Source organism: Triticum aestivum, chromosome 3D (assembly GCF_018294505.1).
Source record: "Triticum aestivum cultivar Chinese Spring chromosome 3D, IWGSC CS RefSeq v2.1, whole genome shotgun sequence".
Taxonomy (NCBI): Eukaryota; Viridiplantae; Streptophyta; class Magnoliopsida; order Poales; family Poaceae; genus Triticum; species Triticum aestivum.
Window position 1 is genome coordinate 569,955,011 of NC_057802.1, and position 7,684 is coordinate 569,962,694.

The 7,684-nt window shown below is 43.4% G+C and overlaps 1 long non-coding RNA gene across 6 annotated transcripts; it reads left to right on the forward strand.

Annotated features, from left to right (window-relative positions):
* The first annotated feature begins 1,953 nt into the window (after window positions 1-1,953).
* On the forward strand, window positions 1,954-7,427 carry LOC123080568 (uncharacterized). Of its 6 annotated transcripts, none has more exons than XR_006438483.1 (7): window positions 1,956-2,774; window positions 3,013-3,109; window positions 3,329-3,551; window positions 4,245-4,362; window positions 5,018-5,284; window positions 5,975-6,065; window positions 6,953-7,427. It is a non-coding gene; the product is annotated as an uncharacterized lncRNA (long non-coding RNA). The 6 variants fall into 6 exon arrangements; XR_006438482.1 differs by lacking the exon at window positions 4,245-4,362 and adding an exon at window positions 6,402-6,556 and having other exon boundaries at window positions 1,960-2,774; XR_006438478.1 differs by having other exon boundaries at window positions 1,954-2,774; window positions 4,245-5,284.
* The last annotated feature ends 257 nt before the right edge of the window (window positions 7,428-7,684 follow it).

A 7,684-nucleotide genomic window follows, 5' to 3' on the forward strand; every position in this document is an offset into this window, starting at 1 on the left:
GGGACTACACCCAGTGGGTGCACTCAGCGTGCCCCCACTGGAGTAATCTCCACTCGGTACGGCCTGACCAGTCCGAGTGATGAACAACAACAAAAAGGACAGGCTCTAAGACTCCCGCCGACTGCCCACAGTCGACGGCAGTCTCGGGGACTACACCAAGTGGGTGCACTCAGTGTGCCCCCACTGGAATGGTATACACTCGAAACGGTCCGCCCGGTCCGAGTGACGGCCAAGCAACAAAAAAAGACACATTCCAGGTGTGAAGAAATTCCGAGTAATCAGTTACTCGATGCAGGACCAGCTCCAAATCACTCAAAAAAAATTGCTATAAGGTGAGTTTAACACTCCTCCGCGGACCCGTTTGAGCTCATTTCACTCGGACACCATGCAGTCTGGAATCCGTCAAGGCAACACGCGGAGATAAGACCACTGGTGACCAGAGGGACTTCATAAGTGCCTCCGTAGAACTCGACTCATCTGGGAATTCACCTCGACTCGACCCGTTCAACCTCGACCGATTCGGGGGCTAATGACGAGGACATGTATTGGGGGTAGGGGTAACAGGCCTGACCTAAAGGCCCTATCCATGGACACCGTACACTTTGTACTGGGCCCTGGGCCAGATCGCTGTCCAGATGTACCGCAACTTGAAAGTCACTTGGACGGCAACAACCACTCGGAGCACGGCACTTCACTCGACGAGCTCATTCCACTTTGGCCGTGTAACTCACTCGGATATGCAAAGACCAATAGTCAGCATGATGGTTTTGTAGTGGGCAGGCATTATGGCATTGATGCTCCACCATGTAACATAAGGGGTGAGGGGGTGGCGCACTCTATATAAGCCACCCCCACCACTAGACTAGGGGGCTCTTTTCTTCCATCTCTCTCTCTTTTTCACCATTAGTCTCAGGACTACGGGGATCCATTCTCCTCTCATTGTAATCTCCGGATACATATTAAGATAAAACAAAGCCTCTCCGGAGCACAAGACGTAGGGTTGTTATCTCCACCGTGAGAGGCCCGAACTCGCTAAAACCACCGTGTCACCCATATGCATCTCGATAGATCATGTTCCTTTATCCTACCCCTCTCTTATTGTCGGAATCGTTACCACGACACCATCTGCATAAGAGATTACAAAGCTAGTAAAAAGTGAAGAAATAATGCTAAAGTAGAGCCACGGTCAGTAGATACTAACTGGAAACAACACTCAGTTTGCCGAGCAATGTGATTTTTCTAGAGCAATCTAAAGCGTACAACTATCAACGCAGTGCGACAAAAGTAAACCAATGATTTCTTTGTATGTGTGCCATAATTACGCTCCACCATTGTATGCGATGCATCTGAATAAAAAAGTAGAAAGTAAAACTCATGCATGAATTATTTTATTTGTACAGATAAAGACAGAGCTAAACTGCTCAAATAAAATCCTTTGTAACCTAAAGTGTACACATAATGAACCAAAATTTGAATTCATTATTGTTGCCAGTTACGTTCTAAATCTCTGTAAATTGAACATATCATGACACTAAATCTGATGGAGATATTTTAAAAAGAGAAATAGTTTCCAGGCTTTCATTTATACATTGGATCAAATTTGCACGGCACATACTTTTAGCTTTTAAGGACAAAACAAAATAACCGAAGGGATAGAAAATATGGGAGAATTTACAGAACAAACATAGCGAACAATACCTTTCATGTCCGCCCTACGCAGTTGCTGCCAGCCGAGGCTTTTTCTTAGCGCTTCATGGTCACGTCCTTGGATGGATCTGACTTTTTGCTGGCTTAGCGGCACGGGTGCACCAAATTATCTCTACTCCTAATGTCTCAGTTGGTAGTCTTTGTCGGTTAATTTTCGTCCCACCATTTTTGTCCGGTTTTTTTTGTCTGCCCTCTCCCTCGCACGAAAAAAAACGCACCCAACACCGAAACAAAGAAAAACCTACGACTCCGCTCCTCTCGATCCCCTCGATCTTCCTGACGCACTGACGCAGCCGCCGCTGCTGCAAGATTGCAAATCAGTCTGGAGAGGACCTTGCGTGAGCTCGCTGCCGCGTCGGTCTCCTCCTAGGGCGACACCGGGGCGCCCCCCCAACCCTAGCCGCCACAGACCCCACCACAACCGCGCCGCCGCCGCCGGCGGTGGCGAAGGCGGCTCCTCAAAGCAGGGACGCGTCTCCCGTCGGAATCCAAGTCCGTTCGCGCGAGCTTCTCCGCCCCTCAATCCGATCTTCACCTTCGCTCATGGTGGCCATCAGCTGGCATCCCACCAGCGGCCAGCTTGATCTGCGCGGCAGTCGATGACCGCCGTTGGGCCTGCTTGCGGCGCACAGATCAGGTCGCGCGCGACGGCTACATCATCGCCGGATCTGTCCTTTCGTCCGACCGCGACCCCAACCCCAGCGCCCTCCTCCACCGCCCGCTTCCCCCACTCCCGCTTGACTCCACGGGGGGCGCCGGTGGCGACGCTCTGCCCGGAGTTCCGCGGATCTGCGTGTGCCAGCCGCTGTGCTCTGTCGGCCCTGGCCCGCGCTGTGGTTGCCCTTGGCTCGTCACCAGGCTCCTGTGTGGCTTGCTCTCGCACGTCCAGATGCACCATCGCCGGGTTCCCTGTTGCCCCTCAGATATGATAAATGCATCCACCCATCGCATCCATTGGCTTGGGTACCTGCTGACCTTCTGCTGCTCTGTCTCCGGGAGAAATCCCTTCGCTAGCTCCTTGCTAGATTGGCCGACAACTTGTCGGTTTGTTGCTCTTCCCTTACAAGGTACGGCATCCCCTTCCTATGTGCTCATGCAAACATACAGTTCTTGATGTGGTTGATGAAAGTAGTCTAGGATTTGGCTATTTCGCTTTGAAAATTAATTATATTAGTTCCATTACGTAAATATCTTCCTTGACAAGGTCAGATTAATTTCCCCACTCTGTGATTTGGATTGATTTCATGAATTTAGCCAAACACCTTTGCTTGTGCTCCTAATTTCCCATCACTCTTTTTGTCACAGCATGGTCTAAACAATGGTGCCTTCACCCTTGCTTGTGCCTCAACCCACATGGTCATCTTTGAGACGTGGTATTCAGTCACATGACAGAGTTCTCTTTGTAAGTGATTAGATGATCTGAAACTCGCTCACTTGATGCATGTTTGATTGATGAACTTGATATTAGTGACCCACACGATCTTTATCGTCCTGGAAGCTGCATCCACCCAAACTGGACATGCATACTCTCCATCACCACTGATTCTTGATGTCACTCGTGCGGGACTCTTGATCTGTCATTTACTGATTTGAGTATATGTTGCGGGTTGATGTGTTGTAGGTCCTTGAGGTCAGGTGCGACAACTAGCGACACATGCTGGAGCTTTTGGCGTCGCTGGCGGCGGCATCACCTGCATCCACCTCTCCCTGGTCGCCTTCGAGAGTGTGTGCGGCCGACCGTCAAGCTTGTTATGACACACTTTGAATTTCCGAGCAAGTCGCAGCCTTTTCAGATTCATCAACACAGGTTACATCAGTAGTCAATATGGTTCAGATGCATAATGGTACGTACTTCGCTTCCTTTTTGTTGTGTACTCCCTCCGTTCCAAAATAGATGACCCAACTTTGTACTAATTTTAGTACAAAGTTGGGTCATCTATTTTAGAACGGAGGGAGTACATTGCATTTGTTGAGAAAGTGTTCCTTATACCATGTAAGTAGGGACAATTACTATTTAACTAGGTACAATTAATATTTAACAAGCCACAACTGATCAAGCAGTCAATGCTTAAATATGCCCGTACTCTGTCGTATCCAGGATGGAGCTTTGCTAGCTTTTGAGTTGGATTCTCTTTCGACTGCACCTAAATATGACGAAGCCGACAATAAATGAGCTCATTTTAAAAAGCTGCAGTTTAAAGGAAATTATTACAATATATATATATATATCAATTCCAACATTGCTATCTGAAGGATGATTTAAGGACTATTTGTCTCTGATGGCTTTCCCTGTTTGGCTCCCTTTTCTGTGAGTTGACTCTACAGTTCTAGGATCTTCTCTGTAACCATAGATTGGCAGCTTAGCAAAAGTATATATATACTTGCTAGACCTTCTCATTACTCTTTCACTTTTTTGGCCTAATACTATCCTGTATAGACCTAATAACAAAAGACATGGGAAATGCTTTCGTGACATAATGCTTTTGTTAGATGCTCTGTTTATTTAGTGTCGTTGATCCAAAAACTTGAAAGTGTAGAAATGTTCATGCATGGGACTATACAACCAAGTATTTCTCGATCTGGTGATGCTTTATTCAGAGTTCTTGTGCATCAGACTGGAGTGTTACCACAAACCTGTTATTTATTTCACTTCATGTGAGTTAATGCCAAGGCCTTTTTTGTGTCCCCTCTAATCATTGCATTTGTATCTCGATCATTGTATTAACGAAAAGCAAAATATTTCTCATGTTTTGCTCAGTGTGTCTACTTCTCTTCTCTATTATATTAACTATTTTTGGATGATATTTCACAAGAATGACATTGTTAGATTTAGATTCGTTAGGTTTCAATGCATTTGAACATGACAGTTATATGCCTATGCCTCTGTGCAAGTTTTACCCAATGGTACTTCAGCGTTTCACTATGAACGACTTCACTGATTGTTAGGAATATTTCTTATTTCACGCTGAATTGTTTATCAGTATGTTGGAAGAACATCATAGCCAATTAGAGAATATATGTGCTAGATGTGCTATAATTACTCATATGTTGGCTGTTGATATATGAGCTTTGATGAACCTAGCTTCAGGAAAGTCGTTCTATGCATTCCAGTCCAAAAATAACTTCAGAAAACTGATTTTCATTTCTGAACATTATTCCGTTATCGTGGATTTTTCCACTCTGTTTCACGTGTGATTAACATTTTCAGTTTGTTATTTCATTACTAACTCCACATAGACAGATAGACTGGTAGATAGTCACTCGGAGTGTTTGATCCTCCTAATCACATCATATCCGTCTCTACCTGCAGCTTTGGACAAAAACGTCTATGCTCAACACAGCTGGTTCCCCCAAGTTCAGCAGTGACCGTATGATACACAGTACGCAAAAGATATATGGGATATCATCCCCGTCATCATGCTCTGAATAATTTAAGCAGTTTACAGAAACCTTGAGTCTGTGAGGCGCAATCGGTCACAGATTTGCCTCTACTCCTCATTGGGAAGGTGTTGCTGCCCCCAGCTTTGTATAGGAACATGCAAGTTCTGACATGGACCTGAGAGCTGAGAGCATGCAGGTTCGTCACTCACACTCTGATGGTTATATTAAATCAAACCAAGTTGTGTCAAGCATCTCTTTGAACAGGGAACATTTTTTTGGTAGAAATTCCAAATGAACTTGATCAGAGAGCAGCATCAGGAGTTTATGTTTGGATCTATTGAAATTATTTTGCCTTCTCTACTGATGGCTCAAAGAACATGAAGAATACGAGATATAATAGATAGAGCAATGCATCTTATCACCAAAAGATTACAGAGGACAGTTAATTCAAGTCGATTCATCATCTTGCACTACATTTTGGCATCGTGATGTTACCAGACGGTGTTCTTCCATGCTAACTATAATGCACCCACATTTTGTAGCAACAGAGCTAGGACATACTATGAATCTATGATAGATTCAGAAATGAGTTCTTCTATAAGCATGTGCTTGTAACATGGAAAGCATACTAATAATTCCATCATGTTCCCTTCTCTCTCGCTCTTCTTTTGAAATCCCATTATATGAATAATAACATGAAAAGAATGGGCGTTTCCAGAGCTTGGCCTAATTTAATATGTTCTTATGGTACTACAAAAATGTTAATATGTTACTACAATGTATTTTCCAAAAATCTCATTGTTCATTTAGTGAATACTACTAATTGCTATCATTTTATTTTTCAGGATACCTCTAAGTATTTTTAATGTGATATGTTTCATTGCAGGGTGATATGTATGAAGGAAAAAAGCCAGAGCAGCGCTTGGATAAAAGTCAGTGTTGGAATTTTTTTGGCAGATGCGGAAATCTTGGTAAAGGTAAGTTCGGTCTTTCACTCGCTCACCATGTTTTTTTTGGTCTGCATTATTTTTCTAAACTACATTTCAGGAGTGGCTATAGTCAATGCTTTCATGTACATGATCGGTATGAACTTTTCATCATAGGTTCATCTCCTGAGAGAGCTAAGTTTCCTGTAGTAGTCTATAAGGAAAGCTTGGACATATCTCTTTTCACACGCGATCTTATTTACTTGAAAAATAAGTTATATACTCTGGGTAATAATTTGATGAGTAGGCCATTTCAATAATTCTATTTGTTTCAGGCATTGGTAGATTGTGGTACAACTGAAGAGTTTCTTGTGCTAATACTTGCAGATCTCGACACACCCGGAACAATGAGCACATGTTACCAGCCACATTCAGGATGTGTTCTTTTCAAAACAAAGATACCCTGATGCATGACAAAGTTGTAGCGTTAATCTCAAAAAATTATGCTTCTGTAGTATGCAGTATACACTATAAACCTAAGAGTGGGTAGCTTCAGCTTGCTTCTGTATTATGCTTTCTCATTGATAACCTAGCCCATGCTTGATTATAGTACACATTATTCCTGTTGAAAGCTACTCCCTCTGTCCCAAAATTCTTGTCTTAGATTTGTTTTTTTAAATATTATAAATTACGCGCGCCCGCGAGGATTGTCTTAGATTTGTCTAAATACGGATGTATCAAGTCACATTTTAGGTTCATCTGTATCTAGACAAATCTAAGACAAGAATTTTGAGACGGAGGGAATATATTAAATCCTAACTTTTGACTCTTCTGATAATGAAGTGAAGGTGCAGAACCGCATCTTCCATTGACACAAAAAATATATTTAAATATTATGATTTTTATTTTTTATAATGTTCTGAATGTATTTTTCTCAGGATAAGGACGCACACGGCGGCGACGTTAGTAGGAGCGTAACAAACAAGAAGGGCGGGTGTGGCAATGGCCATTCATGTGTCAGACGAAAATAGTACACCCACATGTGTGACGAGGCTGGACTTGACATATGCATCAGCGAGCATGGTGATGAGGTGAGAGTTGGAAGCGTGGATGTACTTGACAAGGACCAAGTAGATGCGAGCAAGCATATGGTGGGCAATGTCGACGATGGTCGCGTCGATGAGAAGACCGAAGAGGAAGGCTTAATGTAATTAGCCAGTGTCTTTGGACAGGTTGTCGACAGATAAAAGTTCTATAGTTTGGCTTGAGGAGTAACATAGATAGGCATGCTGGTGCTATAAGGCTATATCTCTCTTCGTGGACAAGAGCATACAATGCTTCAAGTTTCATGGAAGTTTTATAAATTCTATTATGAGGCTCAATCTGAAATAAAATGGTGTCTTGCTTTACCAACTCTTGATGCGTCCCCCCCCCCCCCCCCCCCGAAATCCTGGTGTGGTCTTCGATGTAGATTACCAGTTGACTTCGTGTTTCAACTTGTTTCGTTGTCGCTTACCCTAACTTTTTCATTCTTAGTTGTAAGATACTACATATATCTAATTGATCCTTTGAGAAAGTAATGATCCTATGGGAAAGGAACCCACAAATTATGTGGTTAGTGCTTGTAGGGTAATGTGGATTTAAGACAACAACATATCACTTCTTCCTGG